At 44.1% G+C, this 23,417-nt stretch overlaps 1 protein-coding gene and 1 non-coding gene across 3 annotated transcripts in view; one reads left to right on the plus strand and one right to left on the minus strand.

The window, feature by feature from the left end:
* Positions 1-23,417, minus strand: part of KCNIP1 (potassium voltage-gated channel interacting protein 1) — a 353,510-nt gene that overhangs the window by 263,723 nt on the left and 66,370 nt on the right. The gene's annotated exons all lie outside the window — the stretch shown is intronic.
* LOC114806973 lies at positions 10,998-11,136 on the plus strand. Its single transcript, XR_003755026.1, has one exon. It is a non-coding gene; the product is annotated as a small nucleolar RNA SNORA7 (small nucleolar RNA).

Genomic DNA, 23,417 nt, shown 5'->3' on the forward strand with positions numbered 1-23,417 from the left:
TTCTGCCGCTAACCTGTGCCTCTTTCTCACCTGTCCCGCCATCGACCCCGGCTCACATCCTACCACTACCTGGAATGGCCCCCCTCTCACATCTGCCAAACTCTCTTCCCCTCTTCAAAGCTCACCTCCTCCAGGAGGCCCTCCCAGACTGAGCCCTCCCTTTCCCTCTGCCCCTCCTCCCTTCTCCATTCCCCCTTCTCCCTCCCTCTTCTCTACCCCTTCCCCTCCCCACAGCACTTGTGTATATTTGTATATATTTATTACTCTATTTTATTAATGATGTGTATATATGATTCTATTTATCTATTTTGATGGTATTGATGCCTGACTACTTGTTTTGTTTTGCTGTCTGTCTCCCCCTTTAGACTGTGAGCCTGTTGTTTGGCAGGGATTGTCTCTATCTGTTGGCGAATTATACATTCCAAGCACTTAGTACAGTGCTCTGCACACAGTAAGTGCTCAATAAATACAATTGATTGAATGAATGAATGAATACCTAGGGAGAGATACCTGGCTCTGTGTGACCCTGGGTTACAGTGCTTAATCCTTTAGCTTTCAAATAACATATCTGAGAACAAAACTATCCCATTGAAATAAAGGACATTTCTTCACAATATCTTTACTTTAAAGCTAAATTTAGGGTCTAAATGACTTGGCAATGTCCTTTTAATGACTGCTGAGTGTAAATGCATTTGAAAGGAGGTGCATTTTCAGAGAAGGCTAATTTCTTATGTTCTTTAAAATTGTCATTTTGGAGGTTGAAAGGAAATGTGATTATATGGATAAAATGGTAAAGATTTTTAGACCAATGAAAACTTTGACTGCATGGATGTGTAATTTAAACTGCCAAAGTTCCAGCACACTGATGATACAAAATATACTTAGTAATAATCCTGTCCCTCAAGAAGTCTCCTAATTTGTTTTATTGCTTTTTTTATATTTGTCCCCTTCCATTTTCTAAAACATAATCATAGTTCAGCGACTCCATCTGAGAGAGATCCAGCAATGAATTCGTTGCTGTAATGATGTACCACGAGTGAATAACAATTCTTTAATCATGCTGCTTCCTCAATTGTTGCCTCATTTGAATTCATGGTTTCCAGAAAATTCAATTATATTTGCAATTTCATCAAGAAATTAGTCAGATAAATAACTGACAGCATAACAGTTCAGTTACTTACTGGAAATAAAGCAAAAAAAAGTCAATGGCAGAAGGACAAATTTAATAAGGAATACAGTAAAGAATTGTCATCTCTGGCAAGAGGAAGGGGGGAATTCTATGAATGTGAAAGTAGGGTGACAGTTTTATGGCTCCCCAAAATGAGTTACATTTGCATGGTGAAACCTGAGGGCAGCCACCGAATTAAAATCTTTACAAATCAGGGTGACTGCAGTTTCCATCTTTATTGTTCCAAGGAGCATCACACTCTGCCGGTGTTATATTGCTCCTACTGCTAGTTTAAGCCACCGGGATGAGTAAGAGATTTATGTGGGGACAACTTTCGGGCTCTGTATTCACCTTAAGTCACTCAATCGTGTTACTGGCTGACACCTCACCGAATGTGACCCTCTGACAAGAGACAGTTTACTGCTTTGAATCTGGCCGATAATATTTCTTGTGTGTCCTATTTATATTTGTTATTCTTGAAGCAGTCCAGTTTCCATTTAGGTCCTGCCAAGATAAACTTAATCAAACAATACTATTTATTGAGCATTTACTGTGTTCTAAGTGCTTAAGGGAATTAAACAGAACTAGTCTGCATGATTCCTGTTCATTCATTCAATAGTATTCATTAAGTGCTTACTGTTTTGAGAGCACTGTACTAACCATTTGGGAAAGTACGATACAACAATAAAGAGTGACAATCCCTGCCCACAATGAGCTCATGGTCTAGAAGTGGGGAGACAGACATCAGTACAAATCAACAGACATCAGTACAACTAAAATGACATATATATACATAAGTGCTGTGGGGCTGGGAGGGGGGGAAGGGCAAAGGAAGTAAGTCAGGGCAATGCAGAAGGGAGTGGGAGATGAGGAAAAGTGGGGCTTAGACTGGAAAAGCCTCTTGGAGGAGATGTGCCTTCACTAAAGCTTTGAAGCGGGGGAGAGTAATTGTCTGGAAGATTTGAGGACAGAGGGTGTTCCAGGCCAGAGGTAGGATGTGGGCCAGGCAGCGAGACAGGAGAGATTGAGGCACGGTGAGAAGGTTAGCACCAGAGGAACCAGGTATGCGGGCTGGGTTTTGAAGGAGAGAAGAGAGGTGAGGTAGGAGGGGGCAAGGTGATGGAGTGCTTTAAAACCAGTGGTGAGGAGATTTTGTATGATATGGCGTTGGTTAGGCAACCACTGGAGATTTTTGAGGAGGGGGTTGACATGCCCTGAATGTTTCTGTAGAAAAGTGATCCCGGCAGCCGAGTGAAGTATGAACTGGAGTGGGGAGAGGTAAGAGGTTGGGAGGTCAGCAAGGAAGCTGATGCAGTCATCTAGGTAGGATAGGATGAGTGATTGTATTAACATGGTAGCAGTTTGGATGGAGAGGAAAGGGAAGATTTTAGTGATGTTATGAAGGTGGGACCAACAGGATTTGGTGACGGACTGAATATGTGAGTCGAATTTAAGATTTAAGAGGATTTAAGGATAACACCAAGGTTACGGGCTTGTGAGACGGGAAGGATGATGGTGCCACCCACAGGGACGAGAAAAGCCGGGAGAGGAGAAGGTTTGGATGGGAAGATAAGGAGCTCCGTTTTGGACATGTTAAGTTTGAGGTGATGGGAGGACATCCAAGTAGAGATGTCTTGAAGGCAGGAGATGTGAGCCTGTGGAGAGGGAGAGAGATCAGGGGAAGAGGAGAAATAGATTTGGATATCATCTGCATAGAGATGGTAGTTGAAGCCATGGTAGCAGATGAGTTCTCTGAGCGTCTTCAAGGAACTTATAACAGATCTCAGGGAAGATGGGATCTGACTACACAGTAGATATAAATATCTGCAACCAACAGCCCAGAGCAGACACAAGCAGGAACAGACATTTCCCAGGTAGGAGGTAAATTTACCTGTCTGGAAGCTTGAATATCTGCTCATTGACTAGTCTGGCTTGGGAGCTTCTGGATTGGCTCTGAGGGGATTTGGCAGGAGCGATAAGTTCTGATCCTCTCTGACTGAAAGCCCAGGTCAGCCCCAATTAACAGATTGGAAAGGATGTTTCCAGCTAGAGAAATACCCTGGGAACTAAAATGGTGATGGGAAACCTAGGAGCTGCCAGAGGAAAATGCAAGAAATGCACTGATGCAAGTTGAAAAATCTATTTTATAATCCACTTTCTAAGTGAGGTGAAAAAAATAGGACTTTAGAGCAAGAAAAGATGAAATTTCAGTTTCGATCTACACTTAACCCATTACTTGGATAATAAAGCCTCACTATGTTTAGGATTCAAATCCTGGATAATTAGATAAAAAATGTGCATTCTTCCAAAAATCAAGGTCACAATTTCTGGGACCTGAATTAGAACAATTGACAGGTGAGTATTAATATCTAGCTTGCATGAAAGGACAGAAAACAACAGGTGTAAAGAGCAGATGAACTCACTTCTCATTGCCAACGAGGAAAGGGCTTAGAAAGGATGCCCTAAACATTGCTCACCTCACTGAACTCAGATCCAACTCACCAAAGAACCATGCCTAGTTAACTTTAATCTTGGGATGTGATAGCACATAGAAAAATCAATGAACTTTTTCTGTTCCTGTCCAGTTAAATCACCACATGATAACATCTTATTAGTTAATAGTTTATATAGCTCTTATTATCACCTTAAAGATTTGACAATTGTACATGAATCTTTTGGGATTCAATTGCCTTCACGGATAGGATTTCGCCCCATCAGTAATCATCTTCTTATTCAAAGAACAGTGCTCTCTCTCTCTCTGGCTCACTCTCAGTATATATACATATATGCTATGCACATGCACACATACATAAACCCTAGAAGTAAGATATGCAGTGGAAAAAGAATTAGAAGAGTATGAAAAGGTGCCAGGTGTGAAGGAGAGTGAGCTGGCAGGTGTGGAGTGATAGGGACACTGATTGATTGACAAGGTTTGACAAGCAGAGTGGTTAGGAGTGCCATCTTGTTCCTTCCAAATTACACAGGATCTTTTCCAGATATTCTCCGATGATCCTGGTGATGAATCTCATGGACAATAAGCTCTATAATATTCTAGGGGCATCAGATAATGTCCTTTGTATTCGAAGCTACCATAGGCTGTGGAATGAATTCTAGAGAAATAGGTAAACACTCATTTTAAAAATAAGAACAGTGATATGCCCATCCTTCATTAGTCTATCTATCTGATGGGAGGTGATACGGATAATAAAATGAAGGCATTATTCATCAAGTATAGTCATTTGTTGAGAGCAGATGGATATTTTCAGGGTTGCTTTAATAGTTAAAAAGAAAATATCACAGTCTCTCCTTCATCTCCAGCCCCTTGTCCTTTACCTTTGGTCCTGTTAAATTAATACATGATTAACTATGGTAATAATATTGCAGCCAAATCCAGGGGCAGGGTAGGACTAGGCTATAGGATTTGGCCCCAAAGCCAAAGCCTGGGAATAGGCAAGTCCCTTGCTTGTCCAGGCCCTTGACTCCCCCCTTGTGGCTGTAAAATCCCAACAGTCTTTAAAGAGGCCTCCAAATGGGCAAAAGAACATCTTTTTCTTTCTCTCATTTCGCACACCCTGCAGCGATAGCTCACTATTAGGGCGTAACTATGACAACCTCTCCTCATGGGAGGACTTAAACCCTCAGCTCTCCAAGTGCCCGCCATCCCTCTTACTCCCCCAGTGTGTGTTCCCTACTGACTGGGGTGAAGAGGACTGAGGAAGCAGTGGCAATGCTTTTAGTTACTGGGGGCAGAGGAGAGGTCCTCAGAGCTGAGAAGGGAGAGTGAAGCCTCTGTTTTCAGTGAAAGGAAATGCCTCCTCCCTAAGCCCTACAGATCACTCGATTCCTGTGAACCTTCTCCTGGACCAGAGCCTGTGGAGCATAGCCATTTCTTTTTAGAAAGCCCACCAACTGCGCCATTACCCAATAGCCTTGGGAAGCAGTGTGATTTCATGGGGAGACCCCCGGTAGGGTTGTGAGGGATCAGTCTCAATAGCTGAGGAGTCTGCAAAGTCTGTCTCCCTCCACTCTGCAGCTGATTTTTCTCCTGTGATTCAAACCTGGGATCGACCTTTCACTGTCCTCACCAAAGAGGGAGAGGAAAGTAAGCCTTTGCGCTTATTATGTGCCAAGCACTGTACTAAGCTGTGGAATAGATACGAGACAATCTGGTTGAATACAGTCCCTGTCCCACATGGAGCTCACAGTCTAAGTAGAAGGAAGAATGAGTATTTCATCCCCATGAGGAAACATGAGGAAACCAAAGCATAAAGAAGAGACTTGCCCATGGTCACACAACAGGCAAGTGGCAAAACTGGGATTAGAACCCAGGTCCTCCGACTCCCAGGCCCATGCTCATTTCATTAGGCCATGCTGCTCCTTCCAAGAAGGCCCTTGTTGGCGTTGAGTACTATCGCTGCTTAATTTAAGGAGCTGGCAGGCAGCAGCAGCAATCACAACTGCCCAGAATTGGCACTTCTGGACAATTCCTGGAAGTTTCCGACACTGAGGACTGTCATGCCATGCCACATCTGAACCTTCCACAGATGGCTTGCAAGAGCAACTTCAGCTACAGTGATAATGATAGAAACAATAGCCTCTGCAACCTCCATTGAAGAGGAGAGGGGCAGCAGCAGGAGAGAGGAGGGGCAGCAGGAGTAGAAGAATCTTTCTCCTTCTCTATTCTTCCTTCCTGTCACTACAATCACCACCACAGTTGTGCAGTATCTCCTGCTACCCCAGGCAGAGTGGGACTCTAATGGGTCCTGCTTTTGACTTTTTGAAAGAGTGATAGTCCAGCCCAAATTGAGATGGCTGGTCATGTTCCACTTCAGTTTTTGTAGTTGTTTCCTGTCATTATTTGATCCATCTGTTCAAAGTTATATTAATTGGGCTTGTGGCTGTCTGATCTCCTTTATTAGATCATGAAGTCTAAGAAGTAGGCATAGGATTGAACTTCTAACCCGGACCCTAAGCACCTTGAGCAATGATATTCACCCCACTAGCACTGAAATATTTACTTACCAATCTATCAGTGATATTTACTGAGCATTGATTGTGTACAGAGCATTGCAGTAAATGCTTGAGAAAGTACAATACAACAGAGTTAATAGACCGGATCTCTATCCCTAAATTAATTTACCAACATGCAGGTTAACACTGGGTTAAAAATGAGAGACAGGGAATAAAAACAAGGTGGAAGCTGTAATCTATTTCAGCTAGAAGCTTTACGAGGAATAAAGTATCCTACATTTATACCAGAAGGGGAAAATGCTCCTTCATCCCTCAAGGATGGGCTTCTGTCTGACACTGTCAATAACTAAAACTAATGGCCCCAAACCGAAAAGGGACCATTTTAGTTTCCCGCTACAGTGCCTTTCATTTAAAACATGTTAAAGTGTAATAAAGAGAACGGCTTAGAGATGCTGAGGTTTCTCAATATATTTCAAGCTGTCAGTCTCCTCAGGTCACACTGGCTGGTTATGAAATATCGAGAGCAACAGGCTGTGGGAACGGGCTTGCGATTACTCAGTTGCATTCCAAACTTTGGAGGTAAAAATCCCCTCGAAACAAGTGTTTACCATCCTTGTCCAAGGGAAGAGTTGGGGATAGAATCTATCAAGGAATCTAGGATATGGGTGCTGTTTCTTCATTAACAATATTCCTGTGAACCAGCATAATTCAATTCTGACATTCATTCACATGTCAGAGAGAGGGATAGTGAGAGGGAAGGGGAGGGGAGGAAGAGAAGAGAGGGAGACAGAGAGCAAGCAAGGACATTTCCTCTGCTTAGAGCAGCATTCTAGGCCTCTGCCTTCCACCTGATGTGCTTTACTGGTTACATCCTGGGGCCCTGGCGTCTGTTGCTGCAGATTTCTGAAACACTAGTTAAACCATGCCAGAAGTCAAAAATCAAATCAAAATTTCCTCCACTTATCTCTCACCTATTCAGACTAAATGAGAGAAGTGGCAATAAAGAAGAACTGTAATTATATTAGTAACTTTGGTATTTAAGTGCTCACTACATGCTAAACACTCTACTAAGCGCTGGGGTAGATGTAAGATAATCAGGATGGACACAGTCCCTGTCCCATTTGGGGCTCACAGGATAATTTATGTTGATTTGTGGGGGGATTTTGCTTGGTTAGGAGGGTCTTGTGGTTAATTAAAGGTCATGGTCATCCCTTCCAAACCATGTCATGGGTACCAGTGGAGTGCTATCTGTGGGAGCCAGGACCTCCGAGTGAATTGTTTCTTCAAGAACTTCTGCCTTCTGACGGGGTGGGGACATTTACATTTTCACCAGAATATTGACATATCACTTTTCCTGCATTTGCAATTAGGATAATAGTCTACAAGGGAAATAATGTACTAACTCTTACTTCCAATGTTTGTTTATCCCTTTTATTCATATGGGAAAATTCTTCTCTCTCACAGTGGTGTGAATCTAAACTTCTCAAATGAGGCCAAATTCTGAGCTGAGCCAGCATATTGACTGAAAATGCTTCCATTTGGATAGCCAAATTTTGAACCTTTATCTTTGGCAGAAGTCAAAGATTTAAGTGTCATATTTGGTCCACTTCTAGTACAAATGGCTCATTTTTCGGACACTGCTTTTCTAATGCATTCTTGTGAGAGGTGCCCTGGTTCCCATGGCAATGCTTTCGGGTTTTTTCTGTCGTTTCATGTCTTCTTTTAAAATGACAGGCCAGAAAAATTACAGTTACAGCACTAACTGTGATAACTGCAATCAGCTTTTTAAAGCCAGGAGATTATTGTATCTGGAAAAGAGAATAGCACAAAGATAGAGGAAGATCAAACACCCACAGTATCACAGTCTTCAAAGAAAACTGTGATTCATTAACTGACTTTCCTAGCATGGCTTTTCATCCAGAAGGTAAAAGATGCTCTTCATTATTAGGGCAAGCCTCTTGTCAGCAATGGAGAACAGAGGGCTTCCATGACATTTTCAAATCTCTATCTTTTCTTCTTTAAGATGGTGAAAAAGAGATGGCGCTTTTGGAAACCTGTGGTCTTTCCTCCATGCTCCAGTTGTTGCAGAAGAGTCTGTGCAGATGACTAGATCTCAGCTGCTAAACCAGCAGGCCTACGAACTTCCCCTAATCTTCGTGACTTGGACTGTGCCCCTCAACTTGTAGTTTTTAGTATTCTGATGCTGATCATGTACTTGTCCTTACTTATGCTGAGTTTACCTCTTGCAGCACCTTCACCCTTTGGAACCTGCTCTCCCAGTTCTGCACTTTTGTACAAGTGGTCCTAGGCCTAGAAAAGCTTCTCTCTCCTGCCTGCCATATCACGTCAACCCTTCTTTAAATCATGACTCTCATCTATTGTCTATTCTCCAGTAAAGTCTAAGTATTCACTCTGTCCCTTAACCCTCTGTTTAATCCATCAGTGATGTTTATTTAGCACTTACTATGTGCAGGGCTTTGTTCTAAGCACCTGGGAGAGTACAATACAAGACCATTAGCGAATACATTCCTTGCCGATAATGAGCTTTAAAATTCTATAAAAGCACACCTAGTAAATATAATGTTGATTGTTTATAACATTATAAGTTCTAGAAGGCAGGGGCTGTATCTTTTCTTAAGGATATCCTTAGTGAAATAAATTATTTGCTCAGCTTTGGGTCCCAGGTATAGTACTGGTCTGCTGTGTGACACCTAGACAAGCCCTTTACCCTCTCTGGACCTCAGCTTCCTCATCCGTAGAATGGTACTGAGGTACTGTGAACCCCATATGGAACAGAAACTGTGTCTGATCTGATAAATTTCTATCTTCCCCAACACTTAACATTTACATGCCTAATGAATGACATCATAATAATATGATTATGAAGTGGGGAAAGACAGCTTAGCAGATTCAAAAAAGAAAGGATGGGAAGACAAAGCAGCTCAAACTCTGGGGTAATTGATCTCAGGAAAACTACCTTATTCATGGAAGGGAGCCAGTTTTGCAATCCTGTTCGCCTTCTTCCCCTCTAGACTCTCCTAAGCACTTAGTATAGTGCTCTGCACACTTTAAGTCCTCAATAAACATGATTGATAATAAAGGCACTCCCTGGGCTTTTATAATACTTAATGATGATGATGGTAACAAGAAAGGTGGTGCAGGATCTCGAAGTGCACAGGTCAGTGCCTTGGTTAGAGTGTGAGGTGATAGAAGATTCTGCTGGGCATCTACATGCTCTGCAAGCCAGGAGCTGCTTGTGTCCAACCTACATAATACATACGTTGGTTTCAAGTTCCATTCATAGAACCAGAAATCCTTCAACCAGTAGCTCAAGCATCTGCTTCATCACTTTTGCTCTGGATCTTTCAAAATCAGTGACAAAAGCATTACAACCTTGGCAGCAATTTAAGGCACTGCAGAGTGACTGACGAGTGTTGAGGTCCTCTTATAACTTGCCGCTGTTCCTTTGTAGCAAACTGGTGGCCCGTTTCATGCCTTAATGGGATTTTATCATCTTGAGTTGAGGGTCCGTTCTGCCTGCTATACTTCTTGGAGGTGTTCTCACTGGTCTCTGCTGAAGATACGCTTGCCACATTTTAAGCAGGGGCAGGGGTTATATGGTGGAGGCAACAACAGCAGAAAGAGGTTTGGGAAAAGGTAACCTTAGAGATCGGACCTTGCCGATGCGAAGATGCTGAGAGTTGCAGTGATTCTCAACACTTCCACTTGATATGTGACAGGTTTAAAGCAGCAGCATGGCCTAGCAAAAAAGAGCACAAACCTGTGCGTCAGAGAATCTGGGTTCTAATCCCTACTATGCCACTTCTCTGCGGTGTGACCTTGGGCAAGTCACTTCTCTATGTTGAAGTTATCTGTAAAATGGGGACTAAATCTTCCTCCCTCTGATTTAGACTGTGGGTCCCATGTGGGACGTGGATTGGGTCCAACCTGTTTATCTTGTGTCTAACCCAGCCCTTAGTACAAGGGTGACATATAGTAAGCACTGAAGTACCATGAAAAAAAATCTGTCAGTGCCACTATAATAATAATAATAATGGTATTTGTTAATGCTTACTATGCACCAAGCACTGTTCTAAGCACTGGGGTAGATACAGTGTAATCAGGTTTTTCCACGTGGGGCTCACAGCCTTAATCCCCATTTTACATATGAGGTAACTGAGGCACAAAGAAATTAAGTGACTTTCCCAAAGTCACAGAGCTGATAAGTGGCGGAGCCAGGATTAGACCCCACAAACTGACTCCCAAGCCCTTGATCTTTCCACTAAGCCACGCTACAATAGAGATCCTGTGTAGTGACTAGGGCAACATCAATTCCTTTTCCTATTTAATTTGTGCTTATTCTTTTCTGAAGCAGTGGGGGACCTAAGGAGACCCCACCTGCTCTAGATACACTGATTAGAGCATTCCTGCAGTGGGATGGGCTAGACCAGGATTAAACTATTCGGGTCAATATTTAGGCATTTTCCTAACATTCTGAGGGGCAAGTGATACTATTTGCAATTTTCCTTTTTTTTCTTTAAATGTTATTTGTGAAATGTCAGGCATTGTATTAAGAGCTGGGTTAGTTGTTTTGCTTTTTGTTGGTATTTGTCATATGGTGAGCACTTAACTTTGTTCTAAGCACTGGGGTGGGTATAAATTAAATAGGTCAGAAGCAAGGAGATAGGTATTTAATCCCCATTTTACAGTTTAGAAAAAAGAGGCACAGAGAAGTGAAGTGACTTGCCCAAAATCACAAACAAAGAAATTGGCACAGCAACTGACAGAGTCGGGTTTAGAATCCAAATCGTCCAATTCCCAGGCCCATGCTCTTTCCAGTAAGCCATGCCGCTTACACCACCTCTCAGGTTTACAACCTGGAGAGTTTCCATTACTCTACCAGTCTCGACTATGGGAGGGAGAGTCAAGCAGAGGCATATCCATTCCATTCCTAGCTTGGGCAGTGGCTAGCGAGTGGAAAGCAATCTGCTACAATAAAATAGAGTAATAAATAATATATACAAAAATAATATATACTACATATAAAATGTATATAATATATACAGGGTTGTACCTGGAGAGTTTCCAGTACAGTACCAGTCTTGACTATGGGAGGGAGAGTCAAGCAGAGGTGTATCCATTCCATTCCTAGCTTGAGCAGTGGCTAGCAAGTGGAAAGCAATCTGCTACAAGTTAAAACTCAACTGAGCTGGGCGGCAGCGGCGTGGGAGAGAGTCGAGGGCAGAGCCCCAGGTTTACTGAGTGGAAGGAGGCAATGGTAAATGGCTTCCGTAATTTTACCAAGAAAACTCTATGGATACACTTATCAGAACGATTGTAGGAGGAGGTGGGGCATTCTGGGAGAGATGTATCCATAGCGTCACTACGGGTCAGACACGACTCGACAGCATAAGACAACAACACTGCTGACAAGATAATCAGGTTATTCTCAATCCCTGTCTCACACTGGGCTACAGTCAAATGCCATTTTACCAATGATGATGATGATGGCATTTGTTAAGCGCTTACTATGTGCCAAGCACTGCTCTAAGCGCTGGGGAGATACAAAGTAATCAGGTTGTCCCACATGGGGCTCACAGTCTTAATCCCCATTTTACAGATAAGGTAACAGGCCCAGAGAAGTTAAGTGACTTTCCCAAAGTCACACAGCTGACAAGTGGCAGAGCCGGGATTAGAACCCATGACCTCTGACTCCCAAGCCTGTGTTCTTTCCACTGAGCCACACTCCTTCTCTGATGGGGGTAACTGAGGCACAGTGAATTCATTCATTTTTTCAATCATATTTATTGAGCACTTACTGTGTGCCGAGCACTGCACTAAGTGCTTGGAAAGTACAATTCAGCAACAAATAGAGAACATCCCTGCCCCCAACGGGTTCACAGTCTAGAAGGTGGGAAGGTCTGGGACTGCCCAAGATCACACAGCAGACAAGTGATAGAGCTGGGTTTTCCTCAGATTTCCTGGGAAGAGGGAAAGGAGTAGGGGGAGAGGGAAAGCATAACCCTTAATCCCTCTACTTTAAAATGATGCTATTCTAGGGAAGCCATGCCTCAGGAAACTCCAGTAGACAGCAAGGCATTTTAGGAATTTGTCACACCTTCTGGGTGAGTTAGTTTAACTCTGACCTAGATGATCTCCAAAGGACCCCCACGTTATCCTTTATGCTGCTTGAAACCTCCCTGTTTTCCCAAAACCTCCCTGTTTTCCCATTCACCTTGTTTCTCTCATAAATCGGTTTCAGCCCCACATACTCTGTAAAGCTTTCCTTCTATTCTTCTACATGCCAACATGTTATATGACCAACTCCACCTCTTTAAACTCATCCTTGTTATTGTTTCATAGAAATGTCTATTTATCTGGGTTACTTGTGTATCTCTCTTGCCTATACTACTAGATTATATGCATCTGAGGCTAGGGATTTTATCTATTCACAGGCACCACTAGTCCTACGCACCCTAAAGAGCTCAATAAAGACTTGTCTGCACTATTATTATTGCTATTATCATTATTGTATTTTTTAAGTGCTTACTGTGTGTCAAGCACTAGGGTAGATACAAGTTCATCAGGCTGGACACAGTCGTTTTCCCACATAGGGCTCACACTTTAAGTAAGACGGAGTAGGATCTTTGCTCATTTTACATTTGAGAAAACTGAGGCCCTAAAACGTGAAATGACTTGCCCAAGGCCCCACAGCAAGCACTTGGTAGAGCTGGGATTAGAGACCAGGTCCTCTCACTCCCAGGCCCATGCTCTTTCCACTGGGCCACGCTATTTCCCATATTTTTGGTTATCTGATCCCATTTCCGGCTACACGAGTACACGGAATAGATTTCCCTTTCCCTCATGGGATGATGGATCTGTGCTTTTTGGGTCCTGATCACTAAAGAATATCACACGATCCTCTGCAAGACCCTAGAGATGACAGAATCAATCATATTTTATGTACACAACTGTAATTTATATTAACGTCTGTCTCCCCCTCTAGGCCATAAGCTGGTTGTGGCCAGGGAATGTGTCTACTATATTGTAACACTGTACTCTCCCAAGAGCTTAGTAGAGTGCTCTGCACTCAGTAAGTGCTCTTTCATTCGATTGTATTTCAGTCAATCACAATTACTTGAAACCTTGATTCTATTTAGTTGCCACTGTTTTTACGAGATGTTCTTCCCCTTGACTCTATTTATTGCCATTGTTCTTGTCTGTCTGCCTCCCCCGATTAGACTGTAAGCCCGTCAAACGGCAGGGACTGTCTATCTGTTGCCGACTTGTTCATTCCAAGCGCTTAGTACAGTGCTCTGCACATAGTAAGCTCTCAATAAATACTATTGAATGAATTAATTAATTACTGAGTTCTTATTGCGTGTGGAGCACTGTACTAAGCGGTTGGGAGAGTACAATAGAACAATAAACATAATAATAATAATGTTGGTATTTGTTAAGCGCTTACTATGTGCAGAGCACTATTCTAAGCGCTGGGGTAGACACAGGGGAATCAGGTTGTCCCACGTGGGGCTCACAGTCTTAATCCCCATTTTACAGATGAGGTAATTTAGGCACAGAGAAGTTAAGTGACTTGCCCACAGTCACACAGCTGACAAGTGGCAGAGCTGGGAGTTGAACCCATGACCTCTGAATCCGAAGCCCAGGCTCTTTCCACTGAGCCACGCTGCTTCTCTGCACCATGCACATTCCCTTGCCCACAACAAGTTTACAGAAATATTATTGACTCACTGACAAGTGAACTGACTTGTCCAAGGCCCCAGAGCAAGCAACTGCCGGAGCTGAGATTAAAGACCAAATCCTCTGATTCCCAGGCCCATGCTCTTTGACTAGGCCACGCTATTTCACGTTTTTTGGTTACCTGATCCCACTGCCGGCTACGTGACTGCATGGAATGGATCTCCCTTTCTCTCAAGGGATGATGTATCTGTGGGTTTTGGGTCCTGACCTGTAAAGAATATCCACTGATCCACTGCAGGACCCCAGAGCTGACAGAGTCTAGCGTGTTTACTCCAACAGTTTATTTTTGTGTATCGTACATTTCAGATTCATGCTCTGTTGAACTTCTTTGTGTTCTGGAGGCTTTATACCTGCTGACAGAATGCTGTGTTCTAAAGAACAAATGATTCCCTGTGATTGGCTGACAGCTAAAACAAATATACGGGGTGGGTCGTTCTTCCCTTAGGGCTGCACATGGAACAACCCCTGCTTAAACTGTACAGTGAAGGGAAGAGGAAAGGTGAGAAGAATTGGAAAGAAGAGAGGGCAAGCTCCCCTTCAGAAAGGAGGGTTCAGTGAGAAGGAGTAAATCCAACATAATGAATCCAAGCCCCCCTCTCCCATGAGCAAAGGAAAGGAGGTGCCAACAAGATGACAAATGGGAGTGAGACACCGCAGGAAGTCTTCTAAGGGTTCAGAGCCTACTGGGAAGAAACTGGCCCCAAACCAAGATAGCCAGGCCCATCTTTCCCCCAACTCCACTCTCCTGGTTCCCACACATTCTGAACCTCAACAACTGATAAATCATTTAATCAGTGGGTTTTATTAACCCATCGGCAGCATGGCTCAGCGGAAAGAGCCCGGACTTGGGAGTCAGACATCGTGGGTTCTAATCCCGCTCCGTCACTTGTCAGCTGTATGACTTTGGGCAAGTCACTGATTTCTCTGTGTCTCAGTTACCTCATCTGGAAAATGGGGATTTAGACTGTGAGCCCCACGTAGGACCACCTGATTACCTTGTTTCTCCCCCAGCTCTCAGAACAGTGCTTGGCACATAGTAAGCGCTTAACAAATGCCATCATTATTTAGAAAAGCAGCGTGGCTCAGTGGAAAGAGCATGGGCTTGGGGGTCAGAGGTCATGGGTTCTAATCCCAGCTCTGCCATTTGTCAGCTGGGTGACTTTGCACAAGTCCCTTAAATCTCTCTGTCCCTCAGTTTTCTATCTGTAAAATGGGGATTCAATTCAGTTTCTCCCTTCTACTTAGACTGTGAGCCCCATGTGGGACAGAGGCAGTGGTCTGACACGATTTTTACGGTATCTAACCCAATGCTTAGTACAGTGTTTGGTCATAGAAAGCACTTAAGTACAATTATCAGGGTGGTGTCCAGCATCAGGGGCGCGGGGGGGGGGGGGAAGAAGTGGAGGGGGGGGTGAGGGGATGAAGACATTTGGTCTATTTCCATCAACTTTCCCCCTCCTTGCCCAGTCTGCGGATCTGGCTCTCCAGGGCTTTGTTCTGTATCTTCCCATTGCCAGCCCACAATTGTCTGCTTTACAAAGGCCACAATGGACTTTCTGTTCCCACAGAGCACGCATTCTCCAGGCTTCACCGCAGACCTTTTAATACCGCGGGAAGCCTCTAATCTGCCGCAAATTAAACAAAGAAGTTTTCTGTTCGACTTCTGGAAACCAAGAGGGGTCCTCCAGGATGAGGAAAGTGGCTGACAGGCTAAGGGGATCAGGCAAACAGTGGTCTAAGGAAAACAGCTACCTTTCCTCCAAATGCCAACACCATCCTCAGCCTGTTTCACTGACCTTCATCGTATTCCCTGCAAAACCTGTACTCCCTCCCCTCTCCAAATTTTGAATGTTTTCCTGCCCTTAAAATTATTCAGAGAATCTTCCCTGCACTCCATGACACAAGTTCCCTTTCCCTCCTTTTAAGTCACATCAAATCCACTTTTTCCAAGATTCTTTTGTGAATCAGACATAGCCACTTTCCAGTTGGAGGGATTAGCAGGACAGCCAAGTAGAGATAATAATAATAATAATAATAATAATAATATTTGTTAAGCACTTACCAAGCACTGTTCATGTTGCCCCACGTGGGGCTCACAGTTTTAATCCCCATTTTATAGATGAGGTAACTGAGGCATAGAGAAGTGGGGTTACCCAAGGTCACACAGCAGACAGGTGGTGGAGCTGGGATTAGAACCCATCTCCTCTGACTCCCAAATCCGTGCTCTTTCCACTAAGCCTTGCTGAAGGCAGGAGGAAATGCAAGACTGCAAAGGAGAGAAGTCAGGGCTGGAGAAGTAGATTTGGGAATCATTCCCGTAGAGATGATGATTGAAGCTGTACAAGCAGATGAGTTCTCCAAGGGAGAGGGTATAGCTGGAGAACAGAAGGGGATTCAGAACTGCACTTAGAGGAATTCCTACAGTTAGCCGGTGGGAGACATGGGAAGAACCTGAAAATGAGACTGAGAAGGAGCAGCCAGAGAGATACGAGGAGAGCGAGGAGAGGACAGTGTCAGTGAAGCCAAAAAAGAAAATGTTACCAGAAGGGGTGATTCTGTCGAAGGCATCTAGAAGGTTAGCGAGGTTTAGGATGGTATAGAGGTCAGTGGTTTCGGTTAGAGAAGGTCTTTGGTAAACTTAGAGATGGAAGTTTCTGTGGAAGGGATGAGAGCCAGGTTGGAGGGTGTCATGGAGAAAATTGGAAGAGAGAAAGTGGAGGCAGCAGGTGTAAAGAACTTGCTCGAGGAAAAATGGACGGGAGATGGGCTAATAACTGTAGGGAGCTATGGTGTTAAGGGAAGATGGTTTTCTTAGAATAACAGACAGATGGGAATATTTGAAAGCAGTGAAAAGGAGGCATTGGAGATAGTTGAAGATGGTGATCATGGATGGAAGAAAGGAAGGGACAAGTTTTTGAATAAGGTGGGATGGGAAGGTGTCAGAGGCGCTGATGGAGAGGGTAGATTTTGAAAGGAGGTGGGGCTCATAGCCTAAGGCGGTTGGAGAACTGATATTACAACCCCATTTTACAGATGAGGAAACTGTGGGACAGAAAAGTTACTTGCCCAAGGTCACACAAGCAGGCGAGTGGGAGAGTAGGATTAGAACCCAAGTCCCCTATCTCCCAGGCCACTGTTATTTCCATTAGGCCATGCTGCTTCTCATTCATTCATTCATATTTTTATGAGTCTTTGTCTCCAGGGACACCATTGCATCCATCCTCCTGTTTGCATTTATCTGAAAATTACTTCATCTCCTTTCCATGCATCAGGCACCAGGCTGTGATGGGCTCAGAGCACCAGTAGACCAGGAGACTCCACCAGGATGGGGACTGTCCCTTCAAAGCTTGGTTGGCACCCACACGTCTCTACCTTCTTCCATTAATGTCCCTTCCTCTCTGCACTCACATCCCTGACCCACGGGTCTGAGTTCTAACATCACCGGCCCAGGGAGAGGTAAAAATTTTCAGGATGGGGCCACTGTGGGGACAGTGGGGAAAATCCCTGGGCAGGTGCCCTTTTTTCCCCCCCAGTGGTTAAAAGGGGAATCCAAAATCCAGAGAATTTCCAGGACAAGGGAGCCTGGTTGTGGGAAAGCTGGCAAGGGAGGGACAGCCCAGCCAATAAGAGGTGAGGCCAGAAGCAGAGCGGGCAGAGAGTATAAGAAATCTTGCTGTTTGGCTTTCAAGGGTAGGATACGCCTGGAATCCCGAAGGCTCTCATGGCCTCAGAAATTCAGAGCTCTTTGGCTGGCGAGTCTCTTTTTCCAGCTTGGGACTGAGACTTCAGCAGGGGCCCGAGAGCGCAAAGCTGCCTCGTCTAAGGGGAAAGTGATTGGGATACACCCTGAAAGTGAATAAATCCTGTATTCTGAAGGGTGAGGGGAGTTCAAAGGCCAGAGGAGGGGTCGGATCCGTGTACAATGGGAACAGGAAATCACGAGGTCATTGGCAACAAGAATTTGGAGCCAATAGGCATCCTCAGCCCATTTAGTTCTCATTATCCCAAACCAAGCAGCTTTCTCCCTCTCACCGGCTCCCAGCTTCACAGCGACCACTCCACAGTTTCGGTGTTACAAGGGTTTAAATCGTGGTGATGAACCACAATCCTTGATAGAAATCAAGGATTGGGAGAAGGTTGGTGTCCTAAGATTTTTGAACAAGAATGGAAAACAAGCTCCTCAGACGGAAGGGATCATTTTCTCGGCTGCTACTGCACAAGGTTTTTAACTCCATCCAACCGGAAGGAGGGAGGAAAGGACAAGCAGCATCTCCCTGAGAAGCTGGATTCCATTCCAATTTTTCTGCTCAGAACGGCAGAGACCAGAGATGGATTCAGCGTGGACTGTGGTGCCCTCTCCTGTCTCTCCATGCTACTGCCAGGAGAGACCAAACAACCCCCAAATTAGGCTCCTTGGAATTGGCCCTGTTTTCTTAGTTGGTTCAGAGAATGGCTCAAGGAATAAAATATCCCTGCAATCCTTACTCATCGTTTAAAACTTAAAAAGCGACAAGGAAGGCACCAAGCCCTTAGCAAAACCCAGCAATGTTTAATAAGTCCCAAGGCTTTGAAGTCTTCAGGACTAATTTGCTTGCTTTGAGGAGAAATGCTTCACATGGCAGTGCATTCTGAGTTAAAAGATGGTGAAAAAATTATATTACCTTTCAATTGTATTCTCCAACTGAACATAAACATAATGAAACTGTATCAGAGACGATCCTTGGTGTCCTCTGCCAGCGTGTATTTTTTTTTTTTTTAAAGGACTCCACAGACCAGTGATTCTACTTTGATCCACTAGTGGGAACTTTTCCTCCATTAATTCACTGCAGCTTTTCCTGGTAAACTGAGTCTCCACAGACTTGTAAGGTGACAACACTCTCCTAATTGGAGATATGGCTTGGGGAGATATTCACAGGCAAGGAGGGGAAAGTGCTGCCCAGGAAGATGTAGGCCCTGGGATTAACCCCTCAGGGATCTATCAGTGATAGGGAACCTAGGTTGCTTCCAAGTGAAGTTTCCCAAATTTCCCAGATGAAGCCTGTCCTATCCTCAGAATAGTGTTTAGCACAGTGCTCTGCAGACATTAAGCACTCAATCAATATGTCTGAATGAATGAATGCGTAGCTGGTCTCCAGCCCCAAGGGCTCTGAGGTGCAGGGAAGGGTGAGGGGGACACATCTAGCTACACCTCTTGGTCTGTTGAAGGCGAACAGGGACTAGGAGGACTTAGGTCTGCTATCATCTCAGTTACTGAACATGGTTTTAGAGGAAATCACCGCAAGGGATGGTGGCAGTTAATGAAAAGGCTAATGGGAAATGCTGACGAAAATTCCAACACGCCTGCTGTGGAAAGAGTGGAAAGAGCACGGGCCTGGGAGTCAGAGGACCTGGGTTCTAATTCTGACTCCACCATCTGTCCATGTGACTTTGGGCAAATCACTTAACTTCTCTGTGCCTTACTTACCTCATCTCTAAAATGGAGACTCAGACGATGAGCCCCACGTAGGACACAGACTGTGTCTAACCTGATTAGGTTGCATCTATCCCAGCACTTAGTACAGTACCTGGCACATAAGTGCTTAAAACCATTTAAAAAAAAAATTCAAAAACCTTCTGACTGCCATTCCTCTAGGAAGTGTTCAGGGTTCTCTAAGACGCTTACTTCCATCTCCACCCAAAGGGAGTCTAGAAGAAGGTTACTGATTCTCCAGTTCACAAAAAGAGAGAGGGGTTGGGCAAAAGACAGGGAAAATAGAGAGAGGGACAAGAACAAAATAAACAACTAAAGAGAAACATATAGAAAAGACAACACATGGGGGAGGGAGAGAGGAAAAAAGAAGTGAGGGAGGGAGGGCAGGAGAGAGAGAGAGAGAGAGAGAGAGAGAAGAGGGGGGAGAAGGAGAATGACCAAGAAAGGGGAAGACACACAAACACACACATACCAGTATATAAACAGACAACATCATCTGCCTTGTCCCTAGGAGGGAGGGAACTCAGAAGGGAGGGAATGAGGGAGGGAGAGAGAAAGAGAAAAGGAGACTAACCGAGAAAGGGGTAGGAAGGTCCCCTTCCTCCCTCTCCCACTCCATAAACACATGAGCACAAGATGCTCTGTCCTGGCTCTCCTGACCACTGCTGCCCACTTGCAGACATTCTCCCCATTTTCTCCTCTGTTGCTGCCCCAACAACCACATCTTTTTCTGTTACTGCCATGAGCTGTTCCCTGAGGGCTCCTTGAATGATACTCTGCCCAAACCCTGCAATATATGCCAAGTAGAAAGGCAGCTGCAGCAGTAGTGAAGGAGGAAAAGAGGACGAAAAGGAACCAAACTTATCCACTGGTTCGCAATACTGCTGCTGACACATCTCCTCCTGCCACTCCAGCTTAAAAAGGTGGCCTTCAAGCAGCCCTGCTGGCCACTTTCCAACAACCACTATTTTTCTTGAATTGCTGATGATCCACACTAAACCCAGTCTACCCCTTTTGCCTCTAATTGCCAGCTATTTAAAGAACACAATCATTGCAGAAGTGCTAATGTTGGGGGAGGAAACTGCTCTGCCCAGTACGCAGGGTTAGTGGCTGAGGTCAGCAATCATAATCGATGACTGCCTTAAACTGAGCTTGGCTATATTCCCAGTTTGGGCAGTTAGAGCCTATCAATCCCAATCGGAATGGGTTTGCTTTATGAAGAAATGGATGGGGCTGGCATGGAGAAGGGTTGAACCACATCCAACTCTCCTGTTCCTTTGAGGTGAGTCAGAGGGGTAATCCTTCAGAACAGTATTCTCACCTGATTGTGGGGAGAGGAGGAGGAGGGAGAGAGAAAGGGAGAGGGAGAGAGCACCGCACGCACTTTGGGAGAAGAAGGGTGAGAGAGAATGGAGTATGGCCCAAACTCACATTATCACACTCTTGGATCTTTGACTCTGTAATCACCACTGTTTTTCAGGCAGTGGGATGGGACCTTAGCTTACTGAGTGACCTTGGAAAAGAAACTTCACATTTCTGGGCCCCAATCCCCATCATCCCTACTCCCTCTCTCTGTTCTACCCCACTCCCTGCCCCACAACATTTGTGTATATATATGTACATATTTATTATATTTTATTAATGATGTGTTTATATCTATAATTCTATTTTGATGCTATTGATGCCTGTCTACTTGTTTTGTTGCCTGTCTCCCCCTTCTAGATTGTGAGCTCATTGTTGACTAGGGATTGACTCTATCTGTTATACTTTCCAAGTGCTTAGGTGCACACAGTAAGACCTCAATAAATATGATTGAATGAATGAATGAATATTGGCTCTCCTTCCCTCTAAGGCTGTAGGCCCTATGTTGGTAAGGGACAATGTTCAATCTGATTATTTTATATCCACCCCAGCTCTTTGGTAAATAGAGTAAGTATTTAGAAGAAGTGTGGCCTAGTGAGAAGTAGAAAGATCACAAGCCTGGGAGTCGGGAGGCTTGGGTTCTAATCCTGGCTCTGCCACTTGTCTATGTGACTTTGGACAAGTCACAACTTCTCTGTGCCTCAATTTTCTCATCTGTAAAATGGGGACTCAATCCTACTTCTTCCTATCTAGACTATGTGGAATAAGGATTGTGTCCAACTTGATAACCTCGCATTTATTTGAACAGTTCTTGGTATATAGTAAGCAATTAATAAATACCACAAAAATAAACACTATTCTTAAAAGGTCCTGGATATGGCCCACTCATACCCCTAATTATGCATAAGAACCATAAGATGGGAAGCAGCTTGGCCTTGTGGATAGAGCAAAGTCCTGAAAGTCAGAAAGATCTGGGTTCTCATCCCAGCTTTGCCACTTGTCTGCTTTGTGATCTTGGGCAAGTCACATAACTTCTCTGGACCTGTTATCTCATCTGTAAAATGGGGATTAAGACTGTGAGCCCCATGTGGGACATGGTCTGTGTCCAACCTGATTATCTTGTATCTACCCTAATGCTTAGTACTATGCCTGGGGCATACTAAGCATAAAACAAATATCATTAAAAAACACACTAAAGGTACCTAGAGAGGTGAGGAGATCTTGGATTTGCATGTGAACTGAAAGGGCTGTGACCCATGCAGCAGGAAGTGCCCTAGGACAGCTATTCTCAGTGCCTGTGTGCAGATACTGGAGAACCAGCCAAAAGCCAGTCAATCGGTCAATTGCTGCCCACATGAACTTACAGTCTAGAGGGGGAGGCAGACAATATAAATAAATTACATATCATGTCACTAACCATTTCCCCTAGGTCTTTCCAAAAGCCTCCTTGCTGGTTCAGTAATTTCCAAAGAGAACTCCAGTGCACTCAAGCAACCTAGAGAGCAGAGTTGCTTGTTTAGATTCTAGACTGTAAACTCATTATGGGCAGGGAATTTGTCTGCTATTCTTTGCATTGTTTTCTTCCAAGAGCTTAGTAGGGAGCTCTGCATATAATAAGCACTCAAATGCCATTGATTGATTCTGATTTTTGTAGTATTGTTTTCTGCAAAAGGCAGCTTGAGGGTGATCCTCCAAACTTTAGTTTAGGATGGGCAGCCAAACTTTTTCACACATCCCTGACTCAGCCATTCTAAATACGTGTCCCGCATCATTAAGCCTACACGTTTCCCCTCCAGTACAGCCTTTTTTCCGTTCACTCCTCACACAGACTTCTCTCTCTCTCTCTCTCTCCCTATTCCTCTTCTTTTCATTCCAACAGTTAGCAACTTCTCAGGCAGCCTCTCTGTGAGGGTTAGGAAGTTGACAGTACAATATTCCAAGGCAATATCCAGGACTCTGAAATTAATAGGCAACCACTTCCAAAGTCTTCTGAAGCAGGATCATTTCATATAATGGGGGACTCACATTCACAACAGTTTTCTGGATGCTCAACTACTAGGAATCTCTTAGTAACAGACATCTTTGGATTAAAAAAAAATTATCGTAATTGGAGAGAAGATTTTCCAGTTATTATTTCCTCCAGATTCCTCTTCCCTTACTTTGTGTTGCCTCTTCTAAGTGTTTCCCCTCCTTTCTAATATGGTCTTCCTTCTTTTTCATAATCCCTATCAGTAGTCTCCTGCTTAAAAAAAAATTCAGGGATAGATCACCATAATGTGGACGTAGAAAACATTGATAAACACCTCAGTTGGAGGTGGCCTGGAATATTCATTTATTCAGTTGTATTTATCGAGGGCTTAGGTTATGTAGAGCTCTGTAATAAGTGCATAAGGAGAAGTCAGTACAACAATAGACACATTCCTTGCCCACAGTGAGCTTACAGTCTAGAGATCAGTCAGATCTCAAAGTCAAATCTACAGGCTGGAAGGAATATTTAGTACAGAGCTAATCACCTGGTGGTACTTAAACTGCCTCTCGTATTCCTTAGTGCACCAGTGGAGTCTCAACACAGGGTTGGAGAATTAGGAATTGCTAATCGCAGAGATAAACACCCAGGGCATACTGAACAATCAGCTCCCATTAGGAGGTGGATGAGTGCTTCAGCAGGTCAGCATTGGAATGGGG

The sequence above is a fragment of the Ornithorhynchus anatinus genome, chromosome X1 (genome assembly GCF_004115215.2).
Source record: "Ornithorhynchus anatinus isolate Pmale09 chromosome X1, mOrnAna1.pri.v4, whole genome shotgun sequence".
In the NCBI taxonomy this organism is placed as follows: Eukaryota; Metazoa; Chordata; class Mammalia; order Monotremata; family Ornithorhynchidae; genus Ornithorhynchus; species Ornithorhynchus anatinus.